Below are 21,106 nucleotides of genomic sequence, written 5' to 3' on the forward strand. Positions count from 1 at the left end.
CTCCCCTGGAAGCTGTGGATACATTACGGGCTTAAAAAGAATTACTAATGCATTAATTCTTGTCAGATTTGTAGTGTCCTAACCCACAGCTGCTTCACCCCCTGACCTGGGTAACATTAGCGAGAAGTATATAATTTAGTAAATGAGGGCCCAACTGTGCACCGTGAACTCGGGCTGTTATTTGGTCCCGGCGTGAGTAAGGGATACCCTCTCAGGCATTGAGATTATCATTAAGCAAATTTCTAGGATCCTTGGTCTGAAAATTAAACACTTCTCTTCTTTGCTATTTTGTGTTTATACTACAGCAGACTTACGTGTCTGCTTTTACATAGTAAAAAGCCATCGTTCCTCTTTATCCTGTGTGAATCCGGGTGGGCCGACATTAAAACGGCAAGTGTGGAGTGGAGTAAGAGTGCAGTCGGGGTTTGGGGATTAAACGCCGACTTTGAGAACACACTGAAAACCGTCCTGTCTTGTGGCAAAAAAATGATTAAGTGGATATTTGCAAACGCGTGGGTTCTCGGGGAGCCAACTGGCTGGGGATGAAGGCAGCTATCAGACACATTCCTGCAGGATCCTGGCGTTGCACACGTGTGTGAGCGGATTGGGTCGACTCAGTCCGGGAACTTTCGCAGCCCCGGTCCCAAACAGGGCCGTGCCGCTGCCTATTCCCTAAAATAACCGATCCGTGCATGGGAAGACCACGAAAGCCCAACTCCTTCCCCGCCACAAGGCAGAAACGGAGTCTCTTCCATCACAGAAAAGGAGAGAACATCCTGACAAATGCCTGCGTTTTGGACGGGTGACAAAGCTGTCATGGGAAAGAGGCGGCAGCTCCCTTCGGAGACGGGAGGTGGGGAGCGGGATCAGGAAACTTCTGAGCTCTTCTGGCAGCCCAGGTCTGGCGCCGGGCCACCAATCCCCCACTCCTCGCGGCAGATCAGTGCTTAAACACAAGCAGATTGACACCGAATGCTTGGTGGCTGCTCTGTGGTTCCTATGAAACACATTTGGAATTCGGAGACCTGAGCCCGTTGGAGAGGTTGCACAACCCATATTCACCTCCATAATTAGCACAGCCCGGTACCTCGTAGGCTCTTTCTGCACAGACCGAGCCCCAGCTCAGCCTGGAAAGTCACCTCTGCCACCGGCTCCCAGAAGGTCCCTGCAACAGCCTGAAGAGGGGACACGCTGCAACACCTACTTGTGGCTGCTGGGCTGGCCCTACGGCGTCCTCCTCTGCTGTCCTCACACACATCATCCACCCCTCTCCATGTAGACATCATATGGGAAAGGGGCTCCCTGTGTATACAGAGGGTTGGGAGGAAATTAAACTGGAACAGGGACAAAGATCTCTTAAAGCACCGTGTTGCGTGCCCCGTTCTTGGGTTCTGTAAATCGTGACCTGCCATATGTTAACCTGACACGGTCCCCCACGTGCACCTCCCCACTCCGGGAGTCACAACCTCACCCCGTGGGGAAACCATCAACTTCCAGCCTTCCCAGGTAATTTGTGCACTTGAGATTCACCCTCCATTAAAATTGTCAGGATTTCATCTTAATTAGCTTCTACTTGGAGGTCCATCAGGTGTCCGGCCTCACGCCTGCTTTTAGGAGTCTCAATACCAAAAGTAACGAGGGGAGAGAGGTGAGTACCCCCAGAGAGAAAATGAGAGCACCCAAATTCCTTGCCTGTCCGGAGGTACGTGCTGCTTACGGCTTGCAGAAGTAATAATATACGTGCCTGGACAGTAATTTTACCTTGGTTTATTGATTAAAAAACAGACCGTTTCCCTTCATTCCTCAGGCTTTTAGTATGTTCTTTAATGGCGCAGTTTGATTTATGATGTTAATGGCATTCCTGTGCAAACTCTGGGTTTCCAGTTTTTAAATATGCATACGAAAAGTGTTCTAAGAAGAAATATTTTCATAAATGTTAATATTAGCAAAGTCACCATTACCACTAAGTAATGAACTTCATACAGATCATTTCATGGGTATTTTGTTCTTAATTGTTTTTAAAACTTCAGCATACGCCCACTGCAACCGGCCTGATGCGCCACCGTCTCCCTCCACTCTCCGACCGTGCAAGCTCACAAGTTTTGCTGGTAGAAAACCGGAGTAACGCAGTGACGAATCAGGCCCTAACACAAAAAGTACACTGTATACATTTTTATTGTATAATTTATTGTTTTTTCCACTGAGCTGGCTATATTGTTTTATCCATTTGCGTGACAGGATGTCTAGGAAACAGCTGAAAGAATTATTTGCAGTGAATTTAAAACACACTGGATTAGAAAGACGCAGACGCAAAAATCTTTGTTAAGCAAATAACAGGGTGCTACCCCTGTGTCAGATCGGGAAACTTAACTCCTTCATATCATAAACTGCGCGTATGATAGGTACAACAGCTCTGCCTCCCTCATTGTCTCTGCTGGCGTCCCTGACCTAGCTCTACCTACGTGAAAGCCAGGCACTCGCCCAGAGCCAGGTCCCCGAGCTTTCCCAGGACACCCGTGGGCAGAGAGCAGACAAACAGCCTTCCTGTCCCAAACACGGCTCCGAGCATGGGTTGGAGCCGTCTTCTCCAGCTGCATCCGTCTCTCCCCACCGATGACAAACACGCGCACGTGACCCGTTGTGACTAAACACCTAACTCTGAGAAAACCAAAGGAGGATTTCCCTTTCAAACCTGGAGGATAAATCTCATTTAAATTAAAGAAAACAATCAGGTAAGGATGAAACCACAGATACCATTGTTGAGAAAATAAGAAGAGATGAGCTCAAAAGTTTTGGAGGCAGGCTCCAAAACCTGATGTCAGGGCTGCAAGTGCAATGGTCCAGTGCAAGCAGGGGGTACAAATAATGTCATTTTTCACCTATTGCCGCACACGCGCAACAAACAAGTCCCCAAGGGCTGGCTTGAAGGTGGGGTGGCCTTTCCTTCAGGTTTAGAACATTTTGTGAGTTTCAGCAGGTCAATGGATATTATTTGTATGTCGTTTCTGGAGGTTTATCATAAGGAAGTGAGCCCTGAAAACAGTTTCAGGCTGTCTCACTGCTTACAGCCAAGACTGAAAGCCACGGCCACAATCCATTTACTGCTCCTGAGAGTCATTCTCTGTGGCCAGCGATAACCCACCGGAGACACAGGCACACCGAGTGGCATTTGTGCAGGACACTGTCATCTGCATCTAATACTGAGATCTTCCGAGCCACTTGGTGCTTGCATTTCAGATGGGAGCATTCCTCACAAGTTTAATTAGACCAGGACTTTCATGTACTCAAGTGTCCTGGTTCGGGACACAAGGAAGAAGATCCCGCCTGAGCTCTTTGCCATCCTGCAGCGCCCGAGATCTGCGCCCTGAAGGGACCCACCCCAGCAACCCGCTGCTCGGTGGCGGGTGAATATAGGCATATATTGGAGATGTGGAGAAGCCATAAGGCAAGGGCTACAGTGTGCTCGTCCCCAAGAAGGTTTCTGCACAGTTAATGCTTAATCAAATTTGTTTTAACCGCTGCAAGTTATTGGCCGGCAATTTTATTTACCGTCGACGTCCATTTTGGTCTTTTTAAAAAAGAGATCTGTATTTGCGTCACTGAAAAAACATCCAACAATATTGCTTAAGACTTCAATAATCCTTAGGCTTGTTTCCTTTTAACCCAGAAAAGGAAGCTTTTGAAACAGTAACACCAGCATTTACAAAATCCAGGGTTTGACATCCACTGACTAATTAACCCTCACACGTTATTGCCATTTTATGGAAGAGGAAGCTGAAACACAGGCAAGTCCCCAAATCCCCGAGCAGGTCAAAGGCAAAACTGGGACTGGACTTCATAAAAGCTGATTTCTCCGCTAGACGTAGACTCCACATCTAACTTTACGAAAGATATTTACGTTTTGTATTTGCATCAAATTAGAGCAGACTTTATCAAGTGTAAGAAAAGTCATCCTAACAGCTACTTAGTTTCCTCCATTGCTATTCACAGCAGCCCTGCAAAAAGTCACCGGTGTGTTACACAACAGCGTAGGTTTAGTGGCAAGGGTTTAAACAGGCTGGAGAATCAATATACATTGAAAACGAAACATTTGCCAGACTCTGAACTATGGAAATCACAGAAGCCAACGGAGCTGTGTTGTGTTACGCTAGCCAGGAATCTAACTCAATAGCTGGTACAAATATATACTAAATAAAAAACGGCAATGAGCTCTGCTGCATAAATAGCATCTCTCTCCACTGGCATACTACCCACCAGCAATCGGTCGCTGAAAGAGAACTGAAAGCACGCTTTTGGCATTGTCTTGAAAAAATGTGACAGCCCAGAAAAACGAGATCCAAATACATCCCTTTCCTTGGGCAGGCGGTTGTGCACGATGCGTTAGAGAAGTTCTGGCTGTTTGGGGTTTCTTTTCTTTTGGATACCTCAGCAATTCTGCAGAGAGGTGTGACAGCACCGCAACAAAGACTGAGGGTTCTATGTTATAGCTCTGCGACTTGCAACGTGAAAATGAAAATGCCGCTGGGGCTACCTGCTGTAGAAATGCAACCAAGCTGGCAAGAGTAGGTAGGGGACCGAGTTCATTCCCCACAAGTTCTTGTCCAAAATCCTGCCTCCAGTCCAAGTGTTGCTTTTTGGGCTCCTCCTTGGAGCAGGGATACCGCTTTTGTTGCTGTGAGGGACAGGCTCAAGCTCGGTAGCAAGTGCTTCACATGGTCCCAGACCTTATCCTTGGCTTCCAAACTACCTTTGTATCTTCCCCGCAAAAAGAAATCAGGAGGTTCACACCCCCTTTAACTAACTTGCAGTGATTTAGGAGACTGATCACACAAGCCGTGCCTCAGTTTAGAAGGCGAACATGCCAGATTCCCCCTGGGGACAGAAGCAATGTGGTTTTTAAAACAACTCTCCCAAGCCACAAAGTCTGCAAACAAGTTCAGATACGGACAACTGATATCTACCACCAGTTTCTCCCAGTTTCTACAAGCTCTGGACCAGACACTTTAATGCTGCATTCATAGTAGAGAGCTCAAAAAGTGGTTGTAAGATCCGTCACGCTACAAAGAGGTGGGAAAAAATATACATGTATAAAACATAGTATGTGATAATCAGAAGCCATTTCAGCTTCTTTCCCTTCCTCTGTCCCTCCTCTTCTTCTCAGAAAGACGAGTTGTTCCACAACCACCAGAGCAAACAAAGCCTCGTTTCCTGAGGATTTGCATCGCATGTCTTCATTCCTCCCAGGACAACATCCTGCGCTTCTCCCCCAACTCCTCTATGATTCATCTTCCCCTTCCCTGCAATTCCTCCCTTCCCGACCTCTGGCCCTCACATCTGGAGGAGCCAGAGGCAGCTTGCGTGTGGCTGCTTCCAAGCTCTGCGCCTGCTGACGGACGCGCCGGACAGACAAAGGTGAAGCTCACCCTGCCGACATTCCTCCTGGGAGGATATGGATGGGGGTGTCTCTTCCCTGCTTAGCCACCATTTTCAATGAAAAAAAGGAGGAACTTGGTGTCTTGGAGAGCTTTTATCTGTCTGTCATGCTGGAATGAAATTAGCCAAAGGGATGACTGTTATGTGAGCATTACCTACAGACAGAGGGGAAGCGGTTGCAGAAACCAAGCTAAAATATGAAAGAACTGAGAGGCACAGCTGGGGAAACCACTTCCACTTCACAAATTATCCCAGTTCCCAAACAACTGACCAGAGCGAGTCCCCAGGTCTGAATTTAGCCGCCCGCAGCGTGCCCTGTCCCCGCAGCCCACCGGTGCGCATCTCTTCCAACAAAGGGAAGAGCACATGTGCTCTTCTATGCAAATCCCTTGAGGGTCATTTCCCTGCCCCAGGAGATGCAGGGATTCAGGGTAACGGTTTAGGGAAAGGGCTACACCTTAGAGCTTAGGAATCACAGTAAAGGGAGCTGCATTCACCCCAGCTACAGAACAGCGAGGGCTAGTCTTCAACACATCGGCAACTTCAAAATGTCTGTCAGTGGCCAACCTGACAAGGTTGTGTTTCAACAGGAATATGTTATCTCTCTTTCCAAGGCTGGGCAGGCCACTTCCTAACAGACAACTCAACAGGCCCTAACAAGTGATTAAATAAGTTAGGTTTGGGGGGTATTTCTTTTTTTTTTCCTTTTCTGTTCCAAGATTTAAGCCCGTACTCCGGAGTCAGTTGAAGCGAAGACCTTGCTCCAGCAGTGCTGATAAGGACAACACGCCCTCACAGGTGGAGCTCGCAGGCAAGGAGCTGGATGGGAAGGCAGATATCGCCGCAGAAGTAATGGCTTCGCCTGCACCGATGCCAAGAGCACGTTCTGCTGGAGGAACAGGATCAAGCGTGGAAGGAGCCTTTGCCACGCAGTGGGCCGAGGATGGTTTATGGGGATGGCAGAATGGATGTGGTTAAAATTTTAATCAGGATGACATGTGTTGTTGACATATGGCAACGCACCACCATCTGGATTCAGAAACAGACCTGGGTTTTCAAGCTGTTGCTGGCCAAAGCCAAGAACATTGCTGAGGTGCTAGGTCAGACTGGCTGGGAAGGGTTCTGCCAGCAATCCCTCTTGACACAGTATTGCTTTCATTAAAGCAGCCTGCCTGCCTACCCGTCTGAGGTGAAAGAGGGATAAAGTCCACGAAAGGTGGAAGAAACAGCGAGAGAAAAGGTCAAAAAAGGAGTTGAGCTAGTGGACCCACTTTCTGCCCTGCTTCAGCCTCTGCATCGTACTCAGGTTACTCAACGGCAGCCACTCATTTTGTGGTCTGGTAGGGTAAGCAATGTCTTCGGCTCTCGGCAGGAGCACTGCAGTTCAGTGCGAGGAGTTTCTGCCTGCCTCCCAAGCAGCAGGCATCCAGCACAAGAACAAAGCACCTGAGGTTCAACTCGCTTAACCATTTCATTTCCACCACCGCAAGCCAAGCGTGTGCGGAGTTACCTTCGGGCAAGGGGGGAAGGAAAGGAGAGAGGGAGGAAAACATAAGCCACGTTTCTGTAGACTGATCTAACAAAGTAACAAAGGCAAACGAAAAAGAAAATTCCAAGACAACTCTTAAAGGCTTAAAATGTCAAAGCAGCTAACATTTTATCCTAGCAGAATTCCTCTGGGATTAGCTTGGCTTTCCAGGCATAATAAAGTGTTTTACAGTTCCTTTATTTTACCCATCCCATTTCTCTTTTTTATTTGCATAACATGCTCATCAATTAGTGCGTCTCTGTTTGCTCTCAAACAAATCCAGCGCTCATGGCTAAAACTACGGCGCAAGAGAGACACCCAATAAACTCCTGCACGTCGTGAGCCGATGCCTCGCTCGCATCTGATATGCCGCACATTTGGAAGGCTTCGACTCTCGGCTTCACTGACCTGAATGCGAGTTGCAGGGGGAAAGGAGGGGGGCTCAGCATCTCTGAAATTTGGCTCCAAATCATCATGTTGCCATGGAACATGCCTTAGCCTAACAAAAGCCATGGGTTCGGATATACTGGGAAGCATTGCACTGCGTAACGTCTTACTCCGCGGACAGACCAAGGAAGCGACTCACGAGCCAGCCTGAGATCAACAGCAGGAATTCCTCTTTCCTTTGGCGAAGCCAGGCTTTCATCCTCTGTCTTCAAAGGGATTACCTATAAAATTCTCAACTACGAGGCGTGTGTAATTTCAGTCTAACTCCAGAGAAAGAGTAAAAATGAAATTCTGGAGTTCTTGTGTGTGTCTTAGTAAGACACCATTCCCCAAATGCTGCTCCCCAAGAAGAAACTGAGATGGCACCACCACCCCCTCCTTTCTTTTGTTTTGCTTAAGGTTTGAAAACTCCAAACTTCAGAGCACAAAAGGATGAATTTATGACATGGGAGGCATCTAAGTGCAAGCCCTAAGAACAGCGACGCAAGTAAAAGCTAACATATGTGCATATTCCTCCTTTTACAATGTAAGAATACAGCTATATTTCTATATTTTAAAGTTTTGGTAAGTAGTATTACATAGGACAGATCCCACGTAGCATTTTCTATTATAAATTTAAATATGAATGGGAATTACATCACATTTTATTCTACTCCAAGTTCATTTTTGGAAAGCCACAAACAAGCTGGAGATTAACATCAGTCATCTCAGACTTCAGACAACACTGCTACAAGCTGGGAAGTATAGATATTAAAATTTACGCTCACCAGTTGCAAAACTATTAGCTAGTTTGGAATGCACATACATATTTTGTGCATATCCACCCTAAAAAGCCATAACATTATGTTCTGCATGTCAATATAAAATTTGCAACGACTCCCTTTTAGATATTAATTTCAGCGAAACAGTTAGCCCTAGTGCCTGGAGAACGCAATATTAAAAGAAGTATTTTATTTCTCAATCTATATAAAGAAGAGAACTATTCCCTTGAAAAATGTCCCCTTGATATGTTTCGTAAATAGGTTAATACAATTTGAAATTAAACTTGATTCTGCGGCATGATATTATAATGTCAGAAATGCATTCCAGAGGAAAAGCTGGCATTAATCATTGATTCCAGAATATAGTTGCTATTTCACCGTAAAGCAGTAATGCCCACAGAAGGCTACACAGTCCACACGGACAGGAAGATGCTCGCCACCCCAAAGAGTTGCTGTCAACGGCTTAATGAAGCCCCACGAACACCCTGGACCACAGGCTGTGCCATTGACTTCCACCACAGCGCCATGCCGGATCTGAGCCGTGCAAGACTCGTGGATTCTCTGGCCGTGCGCGCTCAGAGGATGAAAACAAACACAGCATTTTCAAAGGCTCACACAAAAATTTACATGAGTTAAAAGAAGGTTAGTTTTTTAAAAAACCTCTATATGCTGACCTTGCGCTCTCTCGGACTGTGTTTAAAGCTGGAGAGAGAGAACACCTCTTGGAAAATTTAGAAAGTGATTATGATTCCCTTTCGGCTGTTACTTTAATGATCACAGGTTTACCCCAAAGTTGTGTTTTACTTCTGTTGTTTGACAAACATAAAAAATCTCAAGGAAAACAGAGCCGGATGCGTTATTTACTCAGCCACCAGCCCTTAAATATCACTTACCAAGGCACAGCCACCTCACCTTTCTCCTCAGACATCCACACCCCCACTTATCCACTTTCCTCCATTTTAACCTCGTGTCAATGTTTTCTATCTTCTTTTTCCTTTCTCTCTTTCTCTCTGCTTCCCTCTCGTTCTTACTACGGTTATTACTTAACCTTCAGGTACCCACTTAAGCAACCCACCAAATAGCAATAATGATCGCACAGAGTCAATAGTGTGGTACGTAATCACCTTGCCTACTGTGTTAATGTCAGTTATCTTTTGCTAATGTACATGACATGCTTTATCTTTGCAGAGTGGCAAGAACGAACTACTGTTTGTTTGGGATCAGCTATTGTTACTGCACCTGGGCTTTTTTTCAATTCTTAAAGTGTTGGGTTTTTTTTAAAAAAGTAAAAAAGAACACATTAACACGTAAAAAAAAAAAAAAAAAAGAGAGAGAGAATACAAGATTCTCCTATCACGTCCATGCAAACTCGTCTCTGAAGATGTTGGAGTTACACTGCTCCAATGATACTCCTGTGACATCCACACTGTGTAACAGCTTTAACTGTGCTAAATTACTGCCTGGGTGCTACCCAGAGACAGGGTACACCACCTTCCCTGCATGTTATCTTTTTTTAACCCTTATTTACTGCTTTTTTGTTTTGTGGGGGTTTTGGTTATTTGATTATTTCTTTTTTGACAGCTTTCTTATTCTTTTTTTAAAGTACCAAAAGCCAGGTCTTTCCTGGGGAAGCGCACACCCACGCAGAGGGACGTACTGCAAAGCTGGACTCCGGACAGAGAGGATCCATTGCAAAGCTGGATGTTCCCTGAGCCCTATGTGCCAAAATGGTAACCCAAGGCAAGTTAGGTCGCTGGGTGTAAAGCCCATGTAATTTGCATGAACTTCTAACTCTCTCCTGGCCGTAAAGCCACAGCTCCAGAGCGGGCAAGCAGCGTCCTGGGTGTTTCCCTGCCTGCTGGGGAAAGAGTTTGCTCTGAGAAGCCAGCCGTGGGGCAGCGGTTATCGGTGGAAGTGGAGTGGTTCAGTCATTTACGCGGTAAGCGTAATCCGCATAAGCAGATTCTCAGAATCGTCCTCTTAGCACTGCAGCTCACTTTTATAATACCACAGGTATACCCAGCCCGCTCCACAGAGAGCAACAATCCAAATACACCAAGGGAAGAACAACTTATTTTACATTTCTGAATCCTGTGATAATATTTGCTCTGAAGCTCTCCTGTTCCCTCTACCAGAGGCGGAGAGGGAAACAGAAAGAGAAAGGGAGCGAGTCTGTGGATTCACATACACAGAGAAACACACGCATTTTACATGGTGTCAAACCCTTATCTGGCCTTAAAAAAACTGGCAGAAGGGTTGACTTCTTTATAGCGTTAGACCATTAAAGCTACAAAACCTCAATTAAAAAACTGCCAGAATATTTTTTAACTTTGTTTCAGAAGGATATAAAACCAGTTATGAGAAAAAAAATCTGCTTTTTACATAGAAAGTCCAAACCATAATTACTGCCACACTTAATGTTACTGCACACCAGGATGACTCTAACTCCCATATCATTACTTTTTATTTACTATTTATTTTGCATTTTCTATTCTGGACTTGATAAGGCATAAAAAATCCAAATTAAATAATATAACATATCATTAATACGGTTTATTTTCCCCAAGGCCACAAACACACCGAACCAGTTTGTTTACCCTTGGTTTATTCTCGCCTGTAAGCAATTCGGAGCAGGGACAATAGGGAGGAGTGGTGCACAGCACGACTGGACTCAATCCAAACCGGCACCTTCTGTGGCTACCTGCATCCCTCACATGAAGAATGTAGCAACAATATTACTCAAAAAAAAAAAATTATGGCAGGCTTTCTTAAAGTAACAAGAAGACACAGGCCCACTATTTCTCTTTGGCTGGTCAAATGTGAGATACAGCACGAGAACCGCGCATGCTTTTATTGTGTTTGCCCTCTTTAGACAGATTTCAAGATGCAATCCCAGCAAGGTCTCTGGTTTAGATCTTGGTGTTTATCTCCCGCAGCAGTTATCTGTCTTAGGAATATACAGGCTTGATAAGAGGGATAAATCCAACGGGAGCACTAAGAGGATAGTAATCGGCCTATGCTCCACTGGATTTTGATGCTTTTGGGGGGAAATCAAGCTGCCTCTACAAGATGTAGAGGGCAGGAAAAAATGAAGGTAGAAAGGGTTTATGCCCATTAGTTTGCGCTCTAGGAAGAGGCAGTTTTGGAGACAAAGAAAGTTGTTTCCCATTCTTTGCGAGCATGTCCGCCACCACTTGGGAGGGAATGGGAGCCAAGCCCTGGTCCTCACAGTCCCCCCAGCAGCACGCTCTGCCCTCCCGTCCTGCACCGTCCCTCCAGCAAGGCTCTCCTGGCCAGCTGGAGGACCAGGAGATGTTAACGCGGTGCTTTGAAACCAGAAAGTTCTCAATACGTGTGGGCACATGGTGTTTCTCCGACACGATGGCCATACTTGTCCTGGCCGGCTTCCAACTCTTGTAATTACATGCTGCTGACCCAACGACCCCTTGCAGTTTCCATACGCTGTGTTAGTTTTCACTTCCTATTGTGTTGCTTTGCACTTTCCAAGAGTTGCCATGTTCAGCCCCAGAGACACCTGTGTTTTGTCGATGAAGCTACGGAACGCCGCTTACCTTCTCAGGGAAGCTTAATTGATGTATTACGGTAAGGTTGGTTTGGTGCTAGGAGATGCTACTACAGTGTAAGAGCAGTAACGACAAACCCAAGTAGTGCTGGTTATTTTAAGAGGAAAACCAGTGCTTCACGTAGGTTCTCCTTCTTGCGGAGACACACCATTTAAAAAAAAAAAAGTTTTTTTTCTAGAAAGGCTCTTTTTTTTTTGCACCGATTCCAACCCCTCTGATGGCCCCAGTTCAGCGGCGTGCAGCTCTGGGTGCTGCCTTTAACCTCTGCCCCTTCGTTTTCCGAGGGGAGAGGAGATAAATGGGAAAGCGGGATGTGGGAGGCAGGTTGGGGATCTGCTGCAGGGAAGACAGGGTTAAACCAGCCCTGAGCACCATGGAACATGTTTGAAGGAAGTCTCACAAAAGTAATTTTAACTCCCTCCGTCTCGCCCGCTCGCTCCCTCCCTCCCTCGCTCTCTCCTCCCCATCTTCTTCCCCCCGGTTGTACATTATTCCTCATTCTTTACATTGCTGTTATATTTATTCCTTGTCCCATTGAAGCTGTATATTAAAAGTGCCAGTTCCGAGCTTCTGCTGTACAAGGGGAAAGAAAGGAAGAAAGAAAAAAAAAAAAATAGGAAAAAGAAAGGGAAAAAAGTGCTGGTATTCAGTTCCTGTGAGCTCTTGCTCACTTTGAGCACTGTTCCTATTACACAATAATGTGTTATTTTGTTGAATTTTGGCATCCATCTAGCTCGCCTGGTCAGGAGCCAAAAAATTAGAGTGTGTCAGTCCACCAGTTCCTCTGCAGAGACGCGCTCCCCTCGCCCAGCGCGTGCTCCGCGCTCCTGGCCCCAGGCCAGCAAGGGAAATCCATTTTACATAAAGAACGCACAGAGCTCAAGTGCTCAGAGACTTTTTACCTACTAAAATAACTTTATGGACAAGCGCCAGTCTGCGAGACACATGCGGCAGGGGAACATTTGGCACCAAAAACAAGGTAACGCGCGCTCCCGCCGAGGTACCAAAGTTTTTTTGTTGGGGTTTTTTTTTTTCTTTTTTTTTCTTTTTTTTCTTTTTTTTTTTTTTTTCCCCCAGAAAGCGAGGAAATGGCTGTCAGTGCCGTCGTGGCACGTCACGTGACTTGGCACCGCCCGCCCCATTGGCCGGCCCCGCCGCCGAGGCAGCCGCCATGTAAGGAGCGGAGAGCTTCGCCCCTCGCTGCATTCTTAAAATGGCGGACCTGCCGCGCGCCCGGCGAGGCGAGCCCAGCCCCAGCTCCAGCCCCAGCCGCAGGGCTTGCTTTTCTTTTTTTTTTTTTTTTCTTTATATTCCCCCCCGTTTTTCTTTTTTCTCTTTTTTTTTTCCCCCCCTCTTTTTTTTTCCCCCCTCCTTCCCCCTCCGCTGAAGTTTTTATAAACCTTTACAGATTTGAGTAGAAACAGATTTCTCACAACTTGCTCTGCGTCTCAATTTCACAGCTCAGCATACACTCAGGCACTGTCAAAAGCTTGACAGCGTTCCAGGGAAAATATTAACTGTAAACTTTCCAACAGGAATTGAAGGCACACACGCACAGGCGGGCCCCCGTCAGGATGTCCCCTCCGCCGCGGGCCCAGGAGGCGACATTTCCACCGGTCCCCGAAGCTCGCGCCGCCGCCAAAGCCACCGCGACCCCCAGGATGGTCCCGCTTGGCCGCAATTAAGAGGGACGCCTCCTCTCCGGCGACGAAGCACGCCGCGCAGGCCCGACCCGTTGGAACACTGCATGCTCTGATGTATAAATATTTGCCTCTGGCTAAAGTTCAAGCAGCCCTCTGTGGCTGCCAGACACAACAGAAAACCAACATCCAAGGGAAAGTGTTTACTGCGGCACTGGCCAACGCCGCCACTGCCAGTGAGCCATCGCCTCGGCCCGGCCCGCGGGCGCTTATCGCAAAGTACCTGGCCGGCCGCCACCCCGCGCCCGCCACCCTTCCCGGGAAATGGTTAATTTAGTTAATACGCCCCTTCGCCCTCGACTGCACCGAGGGCCTGGCATGCGGGGTCTGTGGCGGAGGAGGACGGACATGTCTCTCCCCGAGGCATTAACCCTTCGTTAAGCGAGCGTCACTGATGCCGCCGGTCCTGCCCGGCCCCGTCTCTGAAGTGGAGCTGTTATCTTGGCCTGCAACACACGCGTACGCACACCAACGCTCGCAACCGGCGACAACTCTGCCGGTGCGCGCTGGAAGGAGACGGCAGGAAAGCGGTCGCACACGGGATGTCTTTCAGCAGCAAAAATTAATAGATTTTGAAATATACAGCGCTAGTCGGTGATGCAACGCTGTTTAAGGGATAGAAAAATACATTTTCTCACCCCTCTCCCAACCTCCAAACCAAACATTACTTAGAGTCTTCACCAAATAAGGGTAGCTAAATCCAAGTAACTCAACTCATGAATCAGCAGCTTCGGATATTCATAAAATCACTACAGAAAGGTAAGGAAAGGAGGAAAAAAAAGTTAATCTAGGGGAACCCTACAGGATGCCTGGCTGTGATCGGGGCTGTTATCATTGCGGTCATCCTTGAAACGGCTTCCCAATACACCAATAATCCTGGTGTTAAAATGCAGTAAATGAACACGCCAAGACCCTGCCCATCCGACTCGCTCACGCTGTACACGAAACAGACTTCACTATGAACAAACAGGAAAAACTGTATTTTGGGCAAAGGTCTCGAAGAAAGGAAGAATGTGGAGTTACGAAGGAAGGAAGAGAAGAAGGAATGAAAAAAAAAGCAAGCAAGCCTTAATATTGTAATTTAACTAAAATGTGAAGAGTTATACAAATAATTATTCTGATGTTGCCTTCAATATATGCATTTCATCCACTGAAATAGCTGGCTTTTGTCACAGAGTGTATCTACTAAAGTAGATGCTATGTAGCAAGTTATTTAGTTTGCTGTAGCTCTAAACAGGAAAAAAAATCTTTACTCCTTATTCCTCTAAAGTCTAGGTTTAAAAAGTTGCAACCTCACTCTAAACCCCCACAAATCATCTATCAACTAATCCCATTTTCTTCTCCCTTTCCTTAGGAAACACGGGGGAGTTAATAGAGAAAACCCGATGGAAAATTGAAATTTAACGAGTGATAGAGAAAATTTCCTATGGCATTTTCTTATTTGATACGAGCCTTAACAAGTCTGCTCGCCCCATCCAACCTGCCGGCGGCCCGCAAGCGGTGGGTGATGTCAGTGCCGTCGATCTCCTTTAGACCTAAGCAGCCCAGCACTAATAGTATCAGGACGGGCTTCCAGGAGGCCCAAGCGAATCATGTGAAAGAGGATCACAGAGGAATGTTCTGTTCCCACTGTGAACAAGACAGAATTAACTCTGAGATGCTTCCTTCTGCTGCCCTGTTTGTCCGAAAGGTCAAGACGATTAGCTCTTGTATATTCGGAACCGACCGCCAAAACAAAACGTATGCTAAACCTTCATCTATTTTAAACAGACGAGAAGACACACTTAGGAAGGATGGTTTAAGATGCGTTTAAGGTGTTGTGAGTTATGATTTTTCATTCTGCTTCTTAGCTGCTGTGCAACAACAGCTGCCTGTGAACTTTTTGTTATTTCAAGAAGATTCAAGGGGGATTTTCTGAAGCACGGTTACCTTTTTCCCGTAAATATAAAGAAAGCAACAAAGAATAAGGACAATAGAAAGAAAGCCCGATGTTTAAGTCTTCTTGCATTTTAAAAAAAACCAAACAAACCACTACACCGGCAAGCTTAATTCATTACAACAATTACTCTATCAGGTGGATTTCTATGGAAATATATACATTGTTTACCACAGCGAGGATTCCTTTACTAGTCATATCTTTGAAGTCCAAAGATTAAAAAGCAGATACACTGAAAGCATTAAAATTGTCCAAGTACTTTGATACGGTGTTTGTCTCCATTATGCAGAAGAGAAGGTACTTACCAGATCTTAATTGACTATATATTTAAGTATGATCATAGCAACATATTCAGCATATTACCAACGGGTATGAAATGTTACACCCAATAAATGTTGTGTGACACGTACCTAATGGGTATTCTATCATGTTCAAAGAGTATAAAACAAATACAGAAAAAAAATTCATCCAATTGTATCTTTTTCATTGAGCATCAATGTAAATATAGACTGAAGCAATCAAAATGCTGGAAATATAAATATTCCTTTTAAAGCCACTGAATCCATCACTTTACTAGGAAAGGCTTAGCTATGTTATTTGCAATTCCCTCATTGCACAACAATGTACATTACTGTCTGTAAGCTCTAATTTGGCATGGCGCATCATTAATGACCTGAATGGTGGCTGTTTCACACATACATATTTAATTACAACAGCTGAACAAATTACATATTTATGCTTTATAAAGGGGATTGCCAGTCTAATTCATTTGCTATGCATGCAGGTACAGGGCTCCATCTGCAACAGCATCTGCACAACAAGAGCTAACAATTATCCATTGTAAGTGAGTGAGTGTATCTGGTGAAACCTGTAAGAGATGCAATCGTATTAACCACTTCACTGCCTACAAACTAGTATTTTCTCAATGGACCACAATATTTTAAATAATTTATCAACAATAATACTACTTTGCATTTTCACAACATCCCTCATCCGAACATCTCTGAGCACTTTATATGCTATAAAAAATTAAGCCTTAAACACTCCTGCGAGGAAAGTAGTTCTTATCCCAACAGCATACATGGGGAAAGGAAGGCACCTAACCCTAAAGGGCTGGTTCCTCAAAAGGCTCAATAGGCTTCAGTGGATCTATGCTGATTTATATTATCTTAACATATGATCCCCGGTTAAAGGTGACCTGCCCTATGCGAAAGGTGAGACAAAGAATCAGCGGCAAAGAAAGAGAGTCAGATCTCCGTAAAATTAATACACTAGTTTAAGCCTTAGAAGACTTGGCTTCCATGGGCTTTTGATCAAGCTTAAAATTATTATCCACGACCTACCGTCTTTAATTGTACAAAAACTCTTACTGAATTATCTAACAAGCCTTCCAAAACATGAATTATTATTTCTAAAAATTCATGGAGAAATGGCGAGAGATCAGAATACTGGAAAAACATAGATGTACTATAAACCTTCCAGAAAGTAGGGAAGGGTAATCCTGGCAGCAACAGTCCAAACTAATGTTTACGGAGTAAAAAATTAACAGAACAAAATGAAAGCGCATAAGGGAGACAACTGAGCTGCCTGAACCAATTAGTATTACTGTTTTAGCGCGGATATTTTTTGACAAACTAGATATATCTATGGTGTATATCAAGCAGCATTACAGTATTAATAGAACAATAGAAGTTGTATATTTAGATTCTGGCAAAGTACTTAGTAGAAACTCTCGTAAAATTCTGCCTGCGCGGCATTATTTTGACTTGGTTCTGAAGTTATTTTACGGATCGAAAACTTACTGTAATGTATGAAAATTATGAACAATCACCGCCTGAGCTGAACGTACTCATTTAGTGAAGTACTCCGGGGAAAGGAGATAGTCAGAAAGAGAGCCCCATCTTGTTTAAAATCTTTGTTAAAAGAAAAATAGGAAGGGAATGAAAACCGTGCGTAGCCACGAAACAGATGTTTGATGTACTTCCAGAAGAACAGAGAAACAAAGAAAGGTGCTAGAAATTTGGAAGCAGCCTGCGCACAAAATGAATTTAGTTTCAGAAAAATGGACAAACACAATAAGAAAACCAAATAATTACAGGGACAGAAAAATTGAGGAAACAGAACGTCAAAATAAGCGTATCAGTGACAGCAAAGAGATGATTATACACGAGTTTGCGATGTTGCACGGCAGCGGCAAAAGTCAGTGAAACTTCTGGCAGTCCCACGTTTTAGAGCAGTGGAAGGTTCTTCATTACTTGGGACATTTAGAAGTAAAGTAGTTAATCAGTGCTCTATAAGAAAGGCTCCGCACCAACAAGACAAGACCAAACAAGTCCTTTCCATCTCTAATTTCTTTGGCTTTACAGGAATGTCAAATAGCTTGAGAATTTTCACGTAATAAATATATAATAAATCTAAACATCAGCCTAAGTATAGGATTATGGAAAATTATTTCAACTTCAGTACCTGAAAGAGGAAGCATTTAGGAGTAAATGAATCAATAGTGAAGTTTCCCATTATCATTTACAGGCTCTATTTAGAAATAAATAGGTCTAAATAGGCTACTTGGCATGGGGCAGCTGTAGGTCAACATTCTACATCAGACACTGTAATTTGCCATAAGTGCAGAGGTGCTCATTAATTACAGGGAAATTTGAAAGTATCCCTCAGGCCTATGCTGTAGCTGCCAAAGTGTTCAGTGAAGTGCAGGCACCCTCCAGGAAGTTCTGGTGCTGCTGCTGCTTTAAAGACATGATTGGGCTGCGCAGTACAAAAGATCAGCTGTCCCAGGATGGATATCTCAATTGGAAAAGCTATTTTATCGAATTAACAGCTATGGTGTTCTGTGAGTGCACCAAGTGCCACAGCTGCTTCCATGTCAGCATCCAACATCATCTGGATCTGCTGGCCCCACCGACTTCCCCGAAACGCGCTTCTCTGGCTCTCCCTCAGGCGACAGAGCAAAAACACGGGACACAGCACCATTAGAGAGAGAGAAAAAAAAAAAAAAAAAAAACAACTCCCTTTTTAGGGCTGTGAATGGTGGAATAGGAATTCCAGACGTCTCCTTCCCTCAGCAGGGCAGCTCCGACTTCCTCTTGGCCCAACCTGCCCGATATTTCTGGATGCTGGCAGCAGCGAGTGACGGAGGGAACTCCGTGCAGCGCCGAAATCCCGGGCAAGCCAGCATGTAAACTCTGCACATCTTCCCTGACGCACGCAGCTGTATCCTCCGTCCTACGTGCATGAGCAGTGGAGTTGTTCAAAGGTTTAAACTGCCCAAAAAGGAACTAAAATATATTTATTTTAAAAAGGCTGGGGGGTGTGCAACTGCTTAGTGGACACGTGCCAGGCAACATCTCTGTAATTACATTTTGTTATGTTGCAATGCCTGCTTTTCCTACACCCTTAATTAGGCAAGAAAAATCAGGAGAAAGATCATCCCAATTGTTCCCCATCTTCCCGGGTTAACATTACACAGGATCAACTCCTGTACCTAAATACCCTGTCACGGTACCTCAAGTGACCTTGTCAACTCTGAAAGCTGGTCAACAATCCTCTTAATGCTGGGGAACACAAGCCACAGCTTTAATACCACCGCCAGGGAAAGATGCTAGCAAGAAAATCAGATTCATTTATTGTTTATATTCCCCTGTTCCCCTTTTAGACGTAAAAAGAGTCCAAAGCAACCCATCATTAAAGCTACCCTTAAAAATAAGGTGGAGGAAAAAAATGAGGTTCCCTACTCCTTACATGCTTAGGGAACGCATGCAGGGATGGCAGAGGGATGCCGGGACAAGGCCAGCTCGACGGCACAGCACTGGGCAAGAATACAACACGGCAACAATCTTTAGTCCAGCAAAGTAGTTACCCCTGAGGATCAGACATTTTAGATGCGGGTTTTGATAGCTGATCTTTGATTTTTTGAGTAAGTTTTCACTTCTCCAAAGTAGTCTCAATCTAAAAAGCAGGTATATATGTTAGGTTTCACTCCAAGCTGCACGCTCAAAAGCAGAAGTTGATGACACCGTTTTTATAAAATTCTGCCTTTACACAATATGTAACGAAAGTGCTTAGACTATTGCATCTACTCTTCCTAAAGATGCAGTTTTCTGCTCTGGAACCATAGAAAAAGTATTCTATTTATAGGAGTAAATCTATTTTTATACTATATTTTCTGGGACAGTTTGTTTTTGTTTTCTTTTCTTTTGTTTGTTTTGTTTCAGCCAGTTGGAGCATTTATACAAAAAAGATGGGGTCAGTTTGCAAGTTGGTATAAATCCGAACACTTCAACTGAAAAGCTAAGTGGCGTTTTTTTCACCCGTTATGGGACTGAACCATCATCATGCTTAACTCGCTCCATTTGCATATCCGATTTTTCCATGCCTCATGTCATAATCACTCCTCTACGTAATGCTGCAATTTGCAACTGGAGAGATAATAACGATTTCATAAACAAGATTATAACTCCAGGTATTTAATAAAGCAACAGGAATGCAGGATTACAGAGCAACGACTAAGGTATACTGCGCTGAAATTCCTCCAGAGGAATTAAAGCTGAACGAAAAAAAAAAACAAAACCAAAAATACAATAATTGAAAACAGATTTTTTGCAAATTTTCCAGCGTTGTTCTTTAGGCAGCCATAACTCTTTAAACTGTCATTTGTAAAATTCCACTCCGATCCTCCCCAGACTGTTGCAGCGGGTGCCTGTAACTTCAGTAGCTGCTCTGGTGACGGGGGTGCTACCGCGGTTCTGTTGCCGCAACACGCAACGCTCGTAGCGTCACTGAAATATTCACAAAAACACACATACATGGGGGCCTAATTTAAAAGCTAATGATGAATCTGGTTTTGTTGAACTGCCTGGAAATGGGAAGCCATCGAAGCATTTAGTATCTCGCCGCGTACACGTATAGCTGACAAATGTGTTAAGAGCATCGAGTTCAAATGTCAGACGCTGATCCAGACTGGCTGAGGCCCACTAGGTGCAATGAACCCTCCCCCGAAGAAGTTTACTGTAAAGAGGCCAAGTCGTTCTCTTAAAATAGCCTGTGTTAGCTGGATCCAAGAATTACAGTCCCCTTGGCCAAAGGTGTACAGTCGGGATGACTTCTGCTCCCTCCTGTCAGACCTTCTCGAGCCCAGAACAGTCATGTCTCTCTTAAATTAAGAGAAACTGCTTACAGATCTAGAAATTTAATGCCAAACAGGAACAGCGCTGAAAACAAGTCAATACGGGTCAGTCAATGGACTACACTGGGGAAGACATGAACTTCTAGCATTTGCCAAGCCTAAGCAGTTGAGAAATGAATCAAAATGTTCCAGGAATCCAAATTATCTTGGAACTTCAAATTTCATCACCGCGCTTCATCTCCTGCCCAGGCCGGAGCAGGGCTGAAGCCCAGCCCCAGCCAGTTGGTGCTCTACTGGAGGAGCAACGAGAGCTTCCAGGGAATACTCCTGGCCCAGCAACCACCCCAGAAGGGTCAAGATGGGGGGAAAAAAACCTAAAAATTCTCCCATTTCCCATCTGGCAAGCACAACCCACCTTAGGTGACAGACGTTACGATTACCAGTGGTATTTCCTAGCATAACGATTGATCTATTAAATTGATTTGCAGGTGATATTCCTAAAAGCAGTAAAAAGAGCCCCTTACAAACTGTTTTGCTTTGTTTTGAAAACAATACAGACGCACGATATTGTTTTAGTCTG

At 44.8% G+C, this 21,106-nt stretch overlaps 1 protein-coding gene across 15 annotated transcripts in view; it reads right to left on the reverse strand.

The window, feature by feature from the left end:
* Positions 1-21,106, reverse strand: part of NFIA (nuclear factor I A) — a 362,170-nt gene that overhangs the window by 172,243 nt on the left and 168,821 nt on the right. The gene's annotated exons all lie outside the window — the stretch shown is intronic.

The sequence above is a fragment of the Chroicocephalus ridibundus genome, chromosome 8, assembly GCF_963924245.1.
Source record: "Chroicocephalus ridibundus chromosome 8, bChrRid1.1, whole genome shotgun sequence".
In the NCBI taxonomy this organism is placed as follows: Eukaryota; Metazoa; Chordata; class Aves; order Charadriiformes; family Laridae; genus Chroicocephalus; species Chroicocephalus ridibundus.